Here is a 16,764-nt window from a genome sequence, read left to right as displayed (position 1 = left end):
ACCCCATGCTTTACCTTTTGAAAGACATATCCATATACGTTGACATGTTCTGCTAAAATATTTTCCTGAACTCCCCGTCTACAACTCAGTGTTCCCATTTATTTTAAATTCTGCTTTCTCTGTGTTTTTCCTTGTAAGAGTTGGCAATAGTGTTGTATTAGTTGGGTGTATTTGTGTTACTTTAATTAAAGATTCTACTTTTATAGAACCTTGCTTGGACATTATATTAATTTTGGTACCACTATAGTATAGTTGTTTGTGTTACTTCTATGACACCTCACACCCATCCAGAAGAGTATAGCCTGCCTGTGCCTGTTTTGACTTTATGATTCGTATTACAGTTTTTTTGTAGAAGTGTGGGTCTGACAGGGTGCTTCAGCCAGATTCAATGTAAAGCAACATTTTGAAAATAATAAAAATATACTTGCATTAGGGGACAGTAAAGACATTTATTTCCGCTTTAGTTAATTGTAATTTCAGACATGTTTTTTCTCTTTAAATACACTAATGCACATGCATAAGGTCTCAATATGTCAAGAGAGTAATTCACAGTAAACACAGGATCTCAGAACATGGTGTCACCACAAGTTGGGCAGTATTCCAGCGGTAAATCCGCAGTCATGCCGCCCAATGCAAATAGCGTTACCACAACTCAGTCCGGCACTATAAGCGGTGGATTCTGAGTTGCGGCAAGGCTTAAATCCCCATTTTATTCAGAGTACATAGCACTCTATGGGGCATTTTCGGCAGGTTTACCGTGGCACAAATTGCACCATAGCAAATTCGCTGAAAATGGTTCGAAAGTCATCAGATTTACCTGCAGCTCAAAGCTGGAGGTGAATCTCCCAACATTCCACCCAAACTCGGGATTGGGTGGAGCGGTAATGCGGCGGTAATAGCATTACTGCTGCATTTTTACTGCTCCATCCAACCCGTGATGAGGCCTACAGTGTTCATCACGATAATATGTCACTGCAGTGCAATACCACTTCGTGCAAGTTATGATTTATTTAATCTGCCACGGCTATCCTCCACACATTGCCACTCATTCATCCCATGTGTACTTTTTTATCAAACATACTAAAGGACAATTCAAAAGTGCAATGCGGTAGACACTTCTGCTAAGTGTGACAAATAGCACACGCTGGAGAAATTGATGGCAGATCAGGATCCACTAGATGGACACACACACATGGGTATTCCTTCCGGGCTAAGCCTGCACTCTGCAGCGCATGGGTGGGACTGCCCCATGTATTCACTGCAACAGAGTTGCGTCATTCCATCACGGCGTAACACGACCACGTCACTACATCCCTCATTGTTCATAACAATAAATATAACATGCACACTAAACTTGTTATCACTCTAAACACATAACAGCAATGCAGTTAACTTCAAAAAACATCACACCACACCAGTCTCTGGCTTCTTTAGGTGCAACATTGACTGCATGTTAATCGGCCACCACATAGTCCTTCAGCCGTGATGGGTGGCACCTGGACTCGCGTTGGGAATATCTCCTACTAGTGCACCTTCGGGATTCTACTTCTAGCCGTGGGCCTGGATCTGTTGGTTCTCACGGGCTACAGGCTTGATCATATTCTTGGGCAGTCTCACTCCGCAGAGGGCTTAGGTTGACAGGATTGCTGCCACTGAGCCTCTTGATAAAGCTAGAGTTCCTGGTCACTGTCTTCCTCCCATTGGATGCAGTCACCATAGACCCTTTTATAATCACCCCAGCTCTCGGTCTTCACTGCCTGGCAAGAACCCATGCAGGCACCTTCTGAACATAACTTCTGCTGGGGAAACTCCTGTGGAGCAGTGCGGGGTGGCCCTGTACTCCCTCAGGAATTGATAGAGCGATTGACGCAGGGATTGCCCCTGTCCATGATCAATCCGGAACACTTTGTTCAGCGTCCGCATGAAGCGCTCAGCCTCCTCATTCACTCTGGGCCAAAACAGAGATATCTTCTTGCAATTGACTCAGCACTCCTTCAGGAAACTTTAAAAACTCTCCCCTTGAAATGGCAGACCATTATCGGTGCACACTTCCTCCGGGAACCCGTGAGAGGCAGAAATATTCTCCACCTCCGGTATGATGTTTTCAAATAATGTTGATCCACGAACTCCTCCTCCAGATATCTTCTCCATTCATCAATGGCCACTAGGAAATGCATATCTCTCCATATCAAAGCAAACTCCATGTAAACCACTTCCCAATTCCTCACAAACTCATCCACCAGCAGTTTCAAGTTTGGGAATCACACCTTCATTCTCAATCAGGACATGGTCTTGGCTCACCCCAGATGCCCTTGATGCACCAGTGTTATGACTTTAGTAACCAGCGCTGATGGCACGACCATCCTCTCACCTCTCAACAACAGCCCGGACTCCATAAAGGACAGTTCAGTTCTCACTTTCCACTGTAAAATCAATAAGAAGATATCGAGGCCGAGTACCCCAAAAGGAAATACACCAAACGCGGGTTACAAAGAAAGATACAAAGATCTTTATTCTATACTGAACAGCTTCAAAGGACAAAGCAACAGATAGCTATCAGGCCCTCAGTACAACACAGCAAACTCCAGCCCTGTTCAGTGTGCTCAGTGAGTGGGGCTGTACATTAGAATAGTCACACCTTTCATACAGTTTGAAACATGATGTCCAGCCCACCTGCAAGTTAATACATCACGGATCTAGAGTTCATGATGAGTTCATACATCTATACATTTTATGGTTTACCATTAATACATTCACCAACAAGTTACAATGGCAACAGTGTGTCTCCGGATTTCTCATTGAGCCTTCTCATACATCTTTATACAATGCAGTTAAACAAGTGTTCACATTTCAGTATTTGAATATATTATGTTTAACATGTGCTCACGGATTAGCTTCGTTGGCATAGGTAATCCTCTATACACAGGTCAACAAAGGACAAGGTCTCAGTTCATGACCCCTGTGATGCTGGAAATGCATCGGAGGGACAGGGCCTCTGTATCCTTGTCCTTTACTGCTCTTTATCGTGTGTTCTGTCATGTTTTCCGCGCCAGAGTTCATGTGGGACTCCTGGCGGTGCAGCTCTCTTTCTTGTGGTTTGGTGAACGGACCCGTGGGATACCCTTATGGCACCCATGGGTGGGGGTACAACACTGTGCCCCTAGTGTACATTTTTGGGCACCTGTGGGTGGCCCACAGATCAGGGTATGGGCTTGTGGCAGCTCCATGCTGATTTTGACAGGTGCGCGGAGTATCCTCCATTTTGGGATACCCCGGCCCTGCCATTGGGATCAGTTGATCCCTGATGGAAAACAAGATGGCCCCGGTGGCCTCTTGTTTTCCAAAGTCCTGGGAAGCCCTGACTCTGTCCCTTCCCCCTGACTGGCTGTTGGATGGAAGTGCCATATGGTGTTGTTGTGAAGGCCCAGTCAGACTAGCTGGAGCCTTCCTGGTGATGTATGTTGTGGGTACCTCCTGTGGGTGAATAGAGTGTGTGACGAATATGCATTCTGTGTTGTGGGTGTCTAGTATCTGGTGGCTGACACAATGAATGAGACAAGCCTGCCCGAAACCGGTATGAATGCAGCTTGGAGTGTTGAATGGCTCGGTACTTGTCCCAATACACATAACTTGTTGTGAGTGTCTGGAGAGAAGTGACTGGCCTGAATACCTCGTGTGCCTGATTGGCTGCCTGCCTGCATGAATGCCCATAGTCGTGATTGGATGCTTGAGTGTGACCAAGCGGAATGAATGGGAGATCAACAGTATATCTGGGGACCTCTCACTGCTAGGAATCGTGTTCAGAAGCTGAAGTCCACTACGACGAGTAACTGGATTAACTGACGCTTGACCTTGAAGCTCTGCTGGACGAGAAGAATTGCTGTTGCTCTCCTTCACAATCTGAAAGCTGCTGTGCCTCCAAGGACTGACCCAGAGAGGACCTGGTAAGGCGCCCTCTTCCCGAGCTACGAGGGACCATCGTGCACTGCTGATCTTTGCCAACGCTCCCTGGTAAACAGACATTCGACAGGCTGCCGACCCGATACAGGGACTGCTGCGGAACTCCAAGGAGAAGCACTCGGACTGTTGTCCGCCACTGTCGACGACCACCGTCGCTGACCGGAGCCGCCGTGGACCCGTTTGCCTAAGAACTTCAATTGATCATCGGACGTTCTCGTCTGCATCGTCACCCGCTTGTCTCCCGCTGGAGAAGGCCCGACCGTCGATGCGCCGAGGAGCATCCACCGGTGGGTTTCCCGCCACCCAAAGACCGCAGACACGCCGACGACTCGACGCCCTTGCTGGGCCACAGTTCTTCATCATCTCTTTGCGGTCCAGAACTATTGTCACCGAGGTGCCCCGCACTCCTCTTCCTTGCAGGACGCCAACGCTCTGTCATCGACGAGCACCGCTAGGAACGAAGCTGTCACTTCCTTGCCGTAGTTCACCCTGTTCACCGCCGGACATTCGATGACCCGTGACTCCCGCCGTAAAGGGAGACCACTCAAGAAGGGCCGTCAATTCCCCGACACTGAACGCCAAGTTCCCCGACACCTCTCAATGATCCGTGGCTCCCGCCTGAAAGGGAGGCACTCAAGAAGGATCGGTCGGTGCATCGTCGGAGAACTCTACTCCACCAGGTACATTGGTGGGGGTAAAACCTTAACAGGAAGAAGTAAGACTATCGAACAATATATGGACTGGGCTTGTGCTATATCTTTATTTAAAGGTTGCCCAGGTGGGGGGATCTCCACACAGAACCTCACCTAGAGGTAGGGGCCAGTGTTCTGCCTATTGTTTCAACCATCTTGCGTTCCTTCCTATCTCTATTGCTGGTTTACTCGTTATTCATCTGTGTGACATTTTAACCGTACAGTTGATGCACTTTAATGAGATTTGATAACATTAGTGGTACCACTCTAGACGTTTATATATTCATCATTATTGACTTCCAAGTACAAAGTGCGTTATTGTGATCGTGTATATACCTTTGAATATTAATTATATAAAGACTGTGTTTTCAGTAATACAGTGACATTCCTTTGTGGGGCTTCGGGGATGACACTGTACTTAAGAACCAGCCCGCATCACCTCCTGAGAACCTAGGCCTTGATGGCTCGACCACGTACTAATAATAGGGAATCTTGGCTGGCGTCCTCTGTCCCTCTCCTCTACCATATAGAGAGCGGAAGTACAGACACCCCCTACCAGTCTTTACACTGGTGGCAGCAGTGGGATGCTTATGGTTTTAAGACTCAGTGTATAACCGTGCCACTTACAAAATATCCACACTTTATTCGATTAAGGTTTGGATGTGTACAAAATAACTGTATTACAAGCAATGGAGTCTATTGCGAATGGTAAATTGAATCGGATGAGCTTAGAGGCTCTCCAGAGTGCTTGTGAAGCCAGGGAGTTAGACTTTGTGGGTAAGTCTAGGGCTGAGCTGATAGCTGCCCTGGTGTACAGATGCCCTGGTGGACTACCAGACCGATGTTGAAACTCTTGATGAGCGGGGGAATGCAACCAATGAGGACGCTGCCCCTGGGGTTTCTACTGAATCTGTTTCTGGGAATGCCGCCATTCCTGCTGCCTCTGTTCCGAACCCCAGCAATACATTGGAACTTGAGTTATTAAGGATGAAATTGGCCTTTGAATATCGCAAGTTGGAAATGGATGCTGAGTTTAAGAAGGAGGAGTTGGCTCAACAAGTGGAGCTCAAGAATAGGGATCTTGATCTCAAGAATAGGGATCTTGAACTCAAAGACAAGGACACCGAATGTCAGAGAATCTAGCTAGAGAAAGCTCGAGTGGAGACTTCAGCGAAACCCAGTGAGAGTGTCAGGTCCCCAGCCACTAAATTTATGAAGGATTTGGTCGGTGTGTTTTCGGAGGGTTCTGATATCCTCCAATGGATTGAAGCGTTTGAAATTGTTTGTGCAATTCATGATGTTGACAAAAGAGATTGGGCTAAGTGTTTACTAAGCAGAGTGCCTCAAACTGGATATGACTGTATTCTGAAGCTGAGTGTGGAAGAAGGGGGTCAGTGTGAGTGTATGAAATCTGCTTTGATTGCCAAGTTTGGCAAGACACCTACCCGATACCTTAAAATGTTCAGGGATTTTAAGAAAAGAGAGAATGTGTCTTGGGTTGACTGGGTGAGTGCTGCGCACATGAATATGATGGGGTGGATTGATGGTTACAAGGTGAAAACTTTTGTTGAATTGACCCACCTGTTGTTTTTTTTAGCATTTTTCTGAAGCCTGTTCACTGGATCTGCGTCAGTATGTTGCTGACCAGAACATTTTGGATCCCCTTAAGCTGGCTAGGTTGGCTGACAAGTGGGTCTCCCACTGGGTGTCGCCTAAGGACTCCGGTGGGAAGGACAAGGACAAAGAAAAGGGGGCCTCTCAGGAGTCCCAAAAGCAGTCACAGTCGAATAAACCTAAACCCTCCTCTCCTAAGACCCAAAAATCTAGTGGGGATAAGTCATCTGTGGGTGGGAATAAGAGTAGTGGTCCACCTGCTGCAAAGCAGGCTCCCAGTGGTTCCAGTACCGTACCCCGCACTCCCGGCACTTGTTGGGACTGTGGGGCTCTGGATCACAAAAGGGATGACTCCAAGTGTAAAGGTAAGGCACTCGGAGTACAGGCTGTCAGCCTGACCTACCCTTACCCCATGTCTGAGGTGGAGGCCACTGTCCTCCCCTCCTCTACAGGGATCACCTTTGGTGCTCCCGTAGAGATTTCCTTAGTGTCGCTTGGGGCCTGGGACCAGTACGCGGGGGTACTGGCGACTATCCCACAGAACACCCGTAGATTTTTGAGAAGTGTCCTCCTGAATGACCAGCCTTCCACTGGTTTGAGAGACACTGGGGCAAGCATGACAGTGGTGGACAGGACCCTGCTCAAGCCAGAGGACTATGTAGATGCTCCTCTGAGAACCACCAGGTTAGCTGGTGGGCCTCCCAAATTATCGCCAGTAGCCCGAGTCACACTCGTAATTGGAGACAAGACAGCAAAGCTTCCTGTCCTGGTTCAGGACAACGTCCCTGCTAACATTCTGTTAGGTAACGATCTAGTCGAGTTGGGATTGATCACAGATGGTCTTCCCATGACTGCTGCTGCGGTCACTAGGTCACAGGTGACAACGGGTCTGGCTGCGAGTCAGGTACCCGAGCCAAAGGCACGACAAAGGAAGAGCAAGAAGGCCACCTCTGTGGAGGGAGCCCCTTCTCTTCCTGCTGTTCCTACAGCACCCATTGGGATCCATGCTCCGGACGGGCTGGGTCCAGTGGCAAACCCCGTCTCAACTCCTGTGAGAGAAGAGCCAGACGAATCTCCTGTGGGAGAGGTTCTCAACCCGGAGGATCATCCCGATCTTCAATGCTTGTTAGCTGAAGGGGGACCCTCCCGGGCAGACTTCTGCAAAGGACAGAGAGAGTGTCCCTCTCTCGAGGGTCTGAGGAAACAGGCCCTGTCCCAGGCACACACAGAGGTGCCTAGGACTTTCCGGATTTACTGGGAGGGTGAGCTCCTTGTTAGTGAGCCCACTAAGCCTGAACCTGGTGCCCTCAAGAGGTTGGTGGTACCCCAGGTTTACAGGCCCTTCTTACTGCAGTTGGAGCATGAGGTGGCCTTGGCTGGTCATCTTGGTACAAAGAAGACTAAGCAGAGGCTTTCTGCCCATTTCTACTGGCCTCGGATGGGAGTAGAAGTGGAGTCCCACTGCAGGACATTCCCAACATGTCAGTTGTCTGGCAAGACTGGAGGCAGTGTCATTGCCCCACTGCAGCCATTGCCAGTGGTTGGCACACCATTTGAGAGGGTGGGCATCGACATTGTCGGTCCCCTTGACCCTCCCACGTCAGGTGGACATCAGTTCATCCTGGTTTTGGTAGATCATGCCACCAGGTACCCTGAGGCTATACCCCTTCAGACTGTTACTGCCAAGGTGGTTGCCAGGGCCCTCCTGGGCATTTTCACCCGCGTTGGATTCCCCAAGGAGGTTGTCTCTGACCGAGGATCCAACTTCATGTCTAGTTACATGAAAACCATGTGGAAAGAATGTGGGGTAACCTACAAGTTCTCCACTTCTTACCACCCCCAGACCAGTGGTCTGGTTGAGAGATTTAATAAAACTCTCAAGGGCATGCTAGGTGCTTTGGATGAGCCCCTAAGGAGGAAATGGGATCTCCTCCTGCCATGCCTGCTGTTTGCTTACTGAGAGGTACCTCAAGAGGGTGTTGGTTTCAGCCCCTTTGAGTTGCTCTTTGGACATCCCGTGAGGGGGCCCCTCGCCTTGATCAGAGAAGGCTTGGAAGCCACCCCTCCCGGTCCCGCCAAGCAAGTGGGGGACTATGTGTTAGGCCTCAGAGGGAGGATGACACAGATGATGGGACAAGCAACGGCGAATCTCAAGGCCAGCCAGGAATTGAACAAATACTGGCATGACCTTAAAGCATCGCAAGTGGAGTGGACTCCGGGACAGGAGGTCCTCGTGATGGAGCCTACCAAGCCTCGGGCATTGGCAGATAAATGGACTGGACCCTTCCGGATAGTCTCCAAGATAGGCGAGGTCAATTATCTGGTTGACATGGGAATCCCAGGGGTAGCCCCTCAGGTATTCCATGTTAATAGGCTCAAGCTGTTCCACAGGCGAGCAGAAGTCTCATGTCTCTTGCTGGCTTCAGAGCAAGAAGAGGATGAGAGTGAGCCCCTTCCTGATTTGCTGCATAGCAACCCTCAGGGTGGCTCAGTGGAGGGGGTGCAGCTCTCTCCAGATTTGACACCCGAGCAGCAGAGGGCCTGCAGGACTTTGCTCCAGCAGTATGCCTCTCTGTTTTCGCTGACGCCAGGCCTTACACCGTGGTGTAAGCACGAAATTGACACTGGTGACAGCGTGCCTGTCAAGAGCAGGAGCTACCGAATGTCAGATACGGTTAAGAACCATATCCAGGCTGAGGTCGCCAAGATGTTGGATCTGGGTGTTATTGAATCCTCAACCAGTCCCTGGTCCAGTCCAGTGGTCCTTGTCGCCAAGGCAAGTTCCCAGGCCGGTACCAAGGATTGGAGGTTCTGTGTGGACTACCGAGGAGTCAATGCCGTCACCAAAACTGACGCGCACCCACTGCCCCGGGCTGAGGAGCTCATGGACACCATAGGTGCTGCCAAATTTGTGAGCACCTTTGACCTCACCTCAGGCTATTGGCAAATAGCTCTGACAGACCATGCCAAGGAAAAGACGGCGTTCTCAACACCAGAGGGACTCTACCAGTTTAGGGTCATGCCTTTTGGGTCGAAGAATGCCCCAGCCACCTTCCAGAGATTGGTCAATCATGCTCTCAGTGGGCTGGAAGCCTTTTGTGTGGCTTATTTAGATGACATTGATGTCTACAGTTCCCCTTGGGAAGAGCACTTGACACATCTGGGTAGAGTGTTGCAGGCCTTAAAAAGGGCTAACCTCACTATCAAGGCCACCAAGTGCCAGATAGCTCAGGGGAAAGTCACGTATCTTGGTCATGAGGTAGGAGGGGGTCAAATCCAACCTCTCCCCAGTAAGGTACAGGATGTACAGGACTGGGAGACTCCCACTACTCAAACCCAGGTGAGAGCCTTTTTGGGCCTCACTGGGTACTATCGCAATTTCATGGCGGACTATGGAACCATAGCTGCACCACTGACAGCTCTGACTTCACCCAAGCATCCTAGGAAGGTCAATTGGACTGAAGACTGTCAGAGGGCCTTTAATGGCTTGAAAGAAAGTCTGTGCCGGGCACCCGTGTTGTGTGCGCCTGACTACAGCCGACCCTTTATCGTCCAGATGGATGCCTGCGACACCGGAATTGGAGCTGTCTTGTCCCAGTTAGATGACAAAGGGAGAGAACATCCTATCATAGTCATCAGTACACAACTCAAGGCTAGAGAACTTAGGTGGGCTACTGTTGAAAAGGAATGTTTTAGTATAGTTTAGAGCCTTAGGCGTTTTAGGCCCTACCTTACGGGGTCTACCTTCAAGGTCCAAACGGATCATAAGCCCCTGAAGTGGCTTATGCAGATGAAGGGTGAGAACCCGAAACTGCTCAGGTGGTCCATTAGCCTGCAAGGGCTAGACTTCACCATAGAGCACAGACCAGGGAAGAGTCACGATAATGCAGATGGCCTTTCCAGAAGGTATGTTGACCATCTGGATGAGGGTGTCTATCCCGGGGGAGATTAGGCACCCTCCACCTCAGTCTGTGGGGGGGCGACTGTGATGCTTGAAATGCATCGGAGGGACAGGGCCTCCGTATCCTTGTCCTTTACTGCTCTTTATCGTGTGTTCTGTCGTGTTTTCCGCGCAGGAGTTCATGTGGGACTCCTGGCGGTGCAGCTCTCTTTCTTTTTGGTTTGGTGAACGAACCCGTGGGATACCCTTATGGCACCCATGGGTGGGGTACTACCTTGTGCCCCTAGTGTATGTTTTTGGGCGCCTGTGGGTGGCCCGCAGAGCAGGGTATGGGCTGGTGGCAGCTCCATGGTGAATTTGACAGGTGCGCAGAGTATCCTCCATTTTGGGATACCCCGGCCCTACCATTGGGATCAGTTGATCCCTGATGGAAAACAAGATGGCCCCGGTGGCCTCTTGCTTTCTATTACCCATTACCTTGTTTTCCCAAAGTCCTGGGAAGCCCTGACTCTGTCCCTTCCCCCTGACTGGCTGTTGGATGGAAGTGCCATATGGTGTTGTTGTGAAGGCCCAGTCAGACTAGCTGGAGCCTTACCGGTGATGCATGTTGTGGGTACCTCCTGTGGGTGGGACATGGGTGAATACAGTGTGTGACGAATATGCATTCTGTGTTGTGGGTGTCTAGTATCTGGTGGCTGACACAATGACTGAGACATCCCTGCCCGAAACCGGTATGAATGCAGCTTGGAGTGTTGAATGGCTCGGTACTTGTCCCAATACACATAACTTGTTGTGAGTGTCTGGAGAGAAGTGAATGGCCTGAATACCTTGTGTGCCTGATTGGCTGCCTGCCTGCATGAATGCCCGTAGTCGTGATTGGATGCTTGAGTGTGACCCAGCGGAATTAATGGGAGATCAACAGTATATCTGGGGACCACTCACTGCTAGGAACCGTGTTCCGAACCTGAAGTCCACTACCACGAGTAACTGGATTAACTGACGCTTGACCTTGAAGCCCTGCTGGACGAGAAGAATTGCTGTTGCTCTCCTTCACAATCTGAAAGCTGCTGTGCCTCCAAGGACTGACCCAGAGAGGACCTGGTAAGGCGCCCTCTTCCCGAGCTACGAGGGACCATCGTGCACAGCTGATCTTTGCCAACGCTCCCTGGTAGACAGACCTTTGACAGGCTGCCGACCCGATACGGGGACTGCTGCAGAACTCCAAGGAGAAGCACTCGGACTGTTGTCCGCCACAGTCGACGACCGCCGTCGCCGACCAGAGCCGCCGTGCTCCTGTTTGCCTAAGAACTTCAATTGATCATCGAATGCTCTCGTCTGCATCGTCACCTGCTTGTCTTCTGCTGGAGAAGGCCTGACCGTCGATGCGCCAAGCAGCATCCACCGGTGTGTTTCCCGCCACCTAAAGACCGCAGAGACGCCGACGGCTCGACGCCCTTGCTGGGCCACAGTTCTTCATCATCTCTTTGCGGTCCAGAACTATTGTCACCGAGGTGCCCCGCACACCTCTTCCTTGCAGGACGTCAACGCTCTGTCGTCGACGAGCACCGCTAGGAACGAAGCTGTCACTTCCTTGCCGTAGTTCACCCTGTTCACCGCCGGACGTTCGACGACCCGTGACTCCCGCCTTAAAGGGAGGGCACTCAAGAAGGGCCGTCGATTCCCCGACACCGAACGCCAAGTTCCCTGACACCGCTCGACGATCTCTGGCTCCCGCCTGAAAGGGAGGCACTCAAGAAGGATCGGTCGGTGCATCGTCGGAGAACTCTACTCCACCAGGTACATTGGGGGGGTAAAACCTTAATAGGAAGAAGTAAGACTATCGAACAATATATGGACTGGGCTTGTGCTATATATCTTTGTTTACAGGTTGCCCAGGTGGGGGGGATCTCCACACAGAACTGCGCCTAGAAGTAGGGGCCAGTGTTCTGCCTATTGTTTCAACCATCTTGCGTTCCTTCCTATCTCTATTGCTGGTTTACTCGTTATTGATCTGTGTGACATTTTATCCGTACAGTTGATGCACTTTAATGAGATTTGATAACATTAGTGGTACCACTCTAGACATGTATATATTTATCATTATTGACTTCCAAGTACAAAGTGCGTTATTGTGATCGTGTACATACCTTTGAATATTAATTATATAAAGACTGTGTTTTCAGTAATACAGTGTGTGGACATTCCTTTGGGGGGGGGGTCGGGGACTACACTGTACTTAAGAACCAGCCTGCATCACCTCCTGAGAAGGTTGGCCTTGATTGCTCGAGCACGTACCAATAATAGAGAATCTTGGCTGGGGTCCTCTGTGCCTCTCCTCTACCATATAGAGAGCGGAAGTACAGACACCCCCTACCGGTCTTTACAACCCCAACATGTGGCCTGCAGGCAAGTTACATATTAGCTTGTACACAGAGGTCAAGACGGCCATGTTAAATTCGGAATAACACTGTCCACCATCTTGGAACACAGGGTGACTTTAGAGAGAGAATCTAAAATGGTGGATAGACCTAAAATGACGGCTTACTCAGATCTAAGGTCAAGACCTTGTAACTCAGATTCTCTTCCAAAGCGGCTTGGTTTAGGCCAGTATACATATATTCATACAGTATAGGAGGCATAATATGATTTTCTGTTTGACAGGACTCCCGGAGTAGGCAGAAACACTTGTCTCGGGCCAGCCCATGCGCGGACATGGAGTTTGCAGTCTTGGACTCCACCACCAGCCTGGCAAATTCCTCGACTTCAATCTCTCCATTCCCAGAATGTGCTCCAGACTTCCTAGGATATCTGAACAGGTAATTAGCAGTGTTGTTTGCCCACATCAGACAGACATAGTAATCCAACAAGGCTAGTATCCACCACTCAATACGAGCAGGGGGCTTCGATGAAGATCCTACAACAATTGGTAACAACGGCTTATGGTCAGTCACCACCATCACCGGTTTCCCCAACACATAGAGCCTGAAAACCGAGCACCCCCAGAGCACCTCCAGTGCCTCCCACTCAATCTGGGAACACTACTGCTCTGTGTTCGTCAAGGCTCTGCTTGCAAATTCCACGGGCTGTGCATCACCCTTCGAGTTCTGCTGGGTCAGCACTGCTCCAGGTCCAAAAGGGCTTGAATCCACCACAATCTCTGATCTTACAGCGGGGCTGAAAAACATTGTAGTACTATCATCCATCAGAGCTGTCTTGATCTACTCAAACACATTCTGTTCCAGTGGGCCCCACTGCCATGCACACTCTTTCTTCATCAGATTTCGCAGTGGCTCGGACAGCATCGCTAGATTCCGTAAAAATCCCCCACAGTATGTTACCATACCAAGGAAGCTTCTCAACTGTGTGACTGACTCCAGTGGTATTGCCTCCTTGATGTCCTTCACTTTCCTGGGATCTGGTTACACACCTCCTTGCTGAAATACAAATCTGAAAAACACAATATTTTCCTTGAAGAATTCATATTTCTCCTTGTGGAGATTTAGTCCCAGCAACCGGATCCTCTCCATTGTCTTCTCTAGACTCTCCATGTGCTCAGGCTCACACCCGGCGAACACCAAAATGTCATCACTGATGTTAATCACTCCGGCCAGGTCGGCCAGCACCCCAGGTCTGATGTTTTGGCAGACCCCTGTGGCCGGTGATACACCAAAACTGAGCCGCTTGTATCTGTATAAGCCCTTGTGAGTTGTAAAGGTTGTGATGTATCGCGACTCGGGGTGCAGGACCACCTGATGATAGCCTGCCCTCAGGTCCAGTTTGGAGAATAATCTTGTAATGCTGCAATGATGTCATCTAGTGTGGGTGTGAGGTACCTTTCCTGCTTGATAGCCTTGTTGGGTAGGCGCATCTCTACACAAATCCTAACTGACTCTGGCTTCAGTGCAACCACTATCAGTGACACCCGTGGGGTTTGCCCCTCTACTGTCTCAATGATATCCATCTCCATTAGGCGTTCTATCTCCTTGTCCACCTGGTCCCTAAGATGAAACAGGACACTACTGTGCTTAAGGGCCACCGGGTGGATGGACTCATCAATGGACAGTTTTACTGGATCCCCTACCAGTTTTCCCATGCCCACAAATACCTCTTCAAACTTCCACAGCCGCTTGTGAATGTCCTCCATGTAGACTCCATATGTGAAGCTTACAATCTTGAGCGCCTCGGCACAACTTAGTAGAGTGTCCTTGTTGACATCAGGGATGAAAAATCTCACCTTGATGGTGTTTGTCCAATTTATTTATTTATTTATTTATAGTTTATTTATACAGCTGAAGAGGTATGTGGAAGTGTGCCACCCCCTCCCCCACCTACTAAACTCATAACAAGAAGGCCCGGAAACACGGCAAGCACCCATTCTTTTTTGGACCAATTCACAGTGTCCTATGATTGATAAGTATGTCAAGAGATATCCCCTCAGCCAGCCATACCCTGTCAACCAGCCCTACAGATGAGGTGCAGTGCGAATCTATCACAGCATTGATGAAGATCCACATTCCATGAATCAAAACACCTCAATTGACAGCCTGGACTAAGCACCAAGAAGTCATGTTGCTGATGTCATTAGAGACACCACAACATAGCAACTTTAGACATGAAGTACATGTGCCATCTGCACTTCGGGACACAAACACGCACTCGATTACATGAAGAATATGAGCATACACTTCTAAAGTTAGTGAGCAGGTACATATACATATTGCTTTCATTATTTTTGCCATTAGCCAAATGCAGCAACACAGAAACCACAAGAGGCAAGAGAACCTGAGCACAGCTTGCAGATGCTTACATGCAACTAACCCTATGGAACTGCAGGAGCACCCACGGGAGCTAACAGAACCAAGAGTGACTAACCTATGGAAATGTAGTATAGTATGGACAGTGTAGAAACTGCATAAACAGGTTTAGGAAAAGTACAGCAGACCGCAGGCCCTTCAGTAAGAGATGAGCTGAGCTGAAATTCAGACAGGACCCTCACCCAAGACCAAGATATACGGATGGCATTCCAATCCAAAGATGACAAGGAGACCAGCTACAGAAACAGCTATTAAATCCCCATAATTCAGAGCTGCACAGCTCAAATTCAAGGTCTCTGAACAAGCGATGCAGCCGAAGCAGACAATGGACAGCGATCAGCGATGGGAAAGGAGCACTGGTCTCAGGCTGCTAGGCACAGACAGCAACAAGTCTGCAACAATGGACCACAAGTATTGTGCTGATCAGGAGAGCACTCTCATGAGCTAAGGTGGTGTAAACAAGTTACAATGCAGACACATAGTCATTCTTGTTACCTTAAAGAGGTACACAGAGAGGTGAGAACCTTTGCGGGTCTTAGGCCTAGGGATGTCAGCTCTAGCCAATCACAGCTTAGTACCCTAGGGGTGGAGAGCAACAAGCAAGAACCAATGGTAAATCCACCACCCTGCAACATTGTTATAGCTAGTAACTTGGGGATGGGGCCAGGTCAGCCACCTGACATGCACGAGCCAGTAGAATAACTTCCATATAGTCTGCTATAGGTGGTATAATACTCAATATCAAATTGTGTGGTCCCAGTTTGTGACATCTCTCTGACGTAATCAGAGAATAAAACCAGCCTGAGAGCTGAGGAAGAGCAAGATGTGCATGGGTTTTCCCTGTTCCTGTTCCTGTGCTGATCCCTGTTGATTTTGCCTGTAATAAACCATAGTTTGAACTTGCCGATGACTGAGTCCTCCATGTATCTTGGGAAGGAGGGAATTGGGCTTTCCTAGTCCGCAGACTTCTAGTGTCCCTCTGGCATACCTGGGGGTCCATCCCTAACAAGTTGATAGCAGAGGTGATGTTTCGCTGTGTGAGCCCGGCAGCAGGCCGTCTCCTTCACCGCCAAACCTGATCTTCAGGACCCTCGCATATTTCTAGAAGACGGAAAAATGCGTGCCTGTGTAAAGGTCGTCAGGAGCCACTTGGAAATCGTCCTGCCCGAAGTCAGCAAGTTGTCCAGGCAGACCAGGACGGGGAAGTGAGCGCCTTGAGGAGGAGTTACCAGCCGAGCAGCAACATCACACCACAGAGTGTAAGTATTGACTTAGTCTAATAGCAACTGTGGGTGTGGGAGGGTGTTGAGTATTGTGCAGTGTTGTTTAGTAGTGTCGAGTATTGTCAAAGTTGTCTACAGTAGGGACAGGAGAACAGGTGGAAGTCCCTTTTCTATGTTTAGGGTATTCAGTCTTAGAAATAAAAGGTTCTGGTGAATAACCTAGACTATTGACTTGAGGACTTGGATGTGTAAATATGTAAATATTGGTATTCCTGTTAGCTCGGGTCATAGATGACAGTATCACTCCATGGGTTAGCAAGGGAGTTGGCCTAGATTGCGGAAGGTGAGTTCACTGGTTAAGTCTCCTGTAGTGAGACATTTTGCATGCTAGGCGACGTAGTGGGTGCAGTTAGATCACAAGAGAATTTTAGTATATTCTGCCTGGAGTGTGGGAAGACAGCTGTGGGGTTTTGTGTGGTTTGGGAGTAACAGACTATTATGGTATGTGTGCTGTATCTGTTTGTGTACTACCTTGTTTAGAACTGGTGACGTCACCCTTA

The sequence above is a fragment of the Ambystoma mexicanum genome, chromosome 1q, assembly GCF_040938575.1.
Source record: "Ambystoma mexicanum isolate Mex_15411 chromosome 1q, UKY_AmexF1_1, whole genome shotgun sequence".
Taxonomy (NCBI): domain Eukaryota; kingdom Metazoa; phylum Chordata; class Amphibia; order Caudata; family Ambystomatidae; genus Ambystoma; species Ambystoma mexicanum.
The sequence above is the reverse complement of the archived record's forward strand: the minus strand, read 5'-3'. Positions refer to the sequence as shown.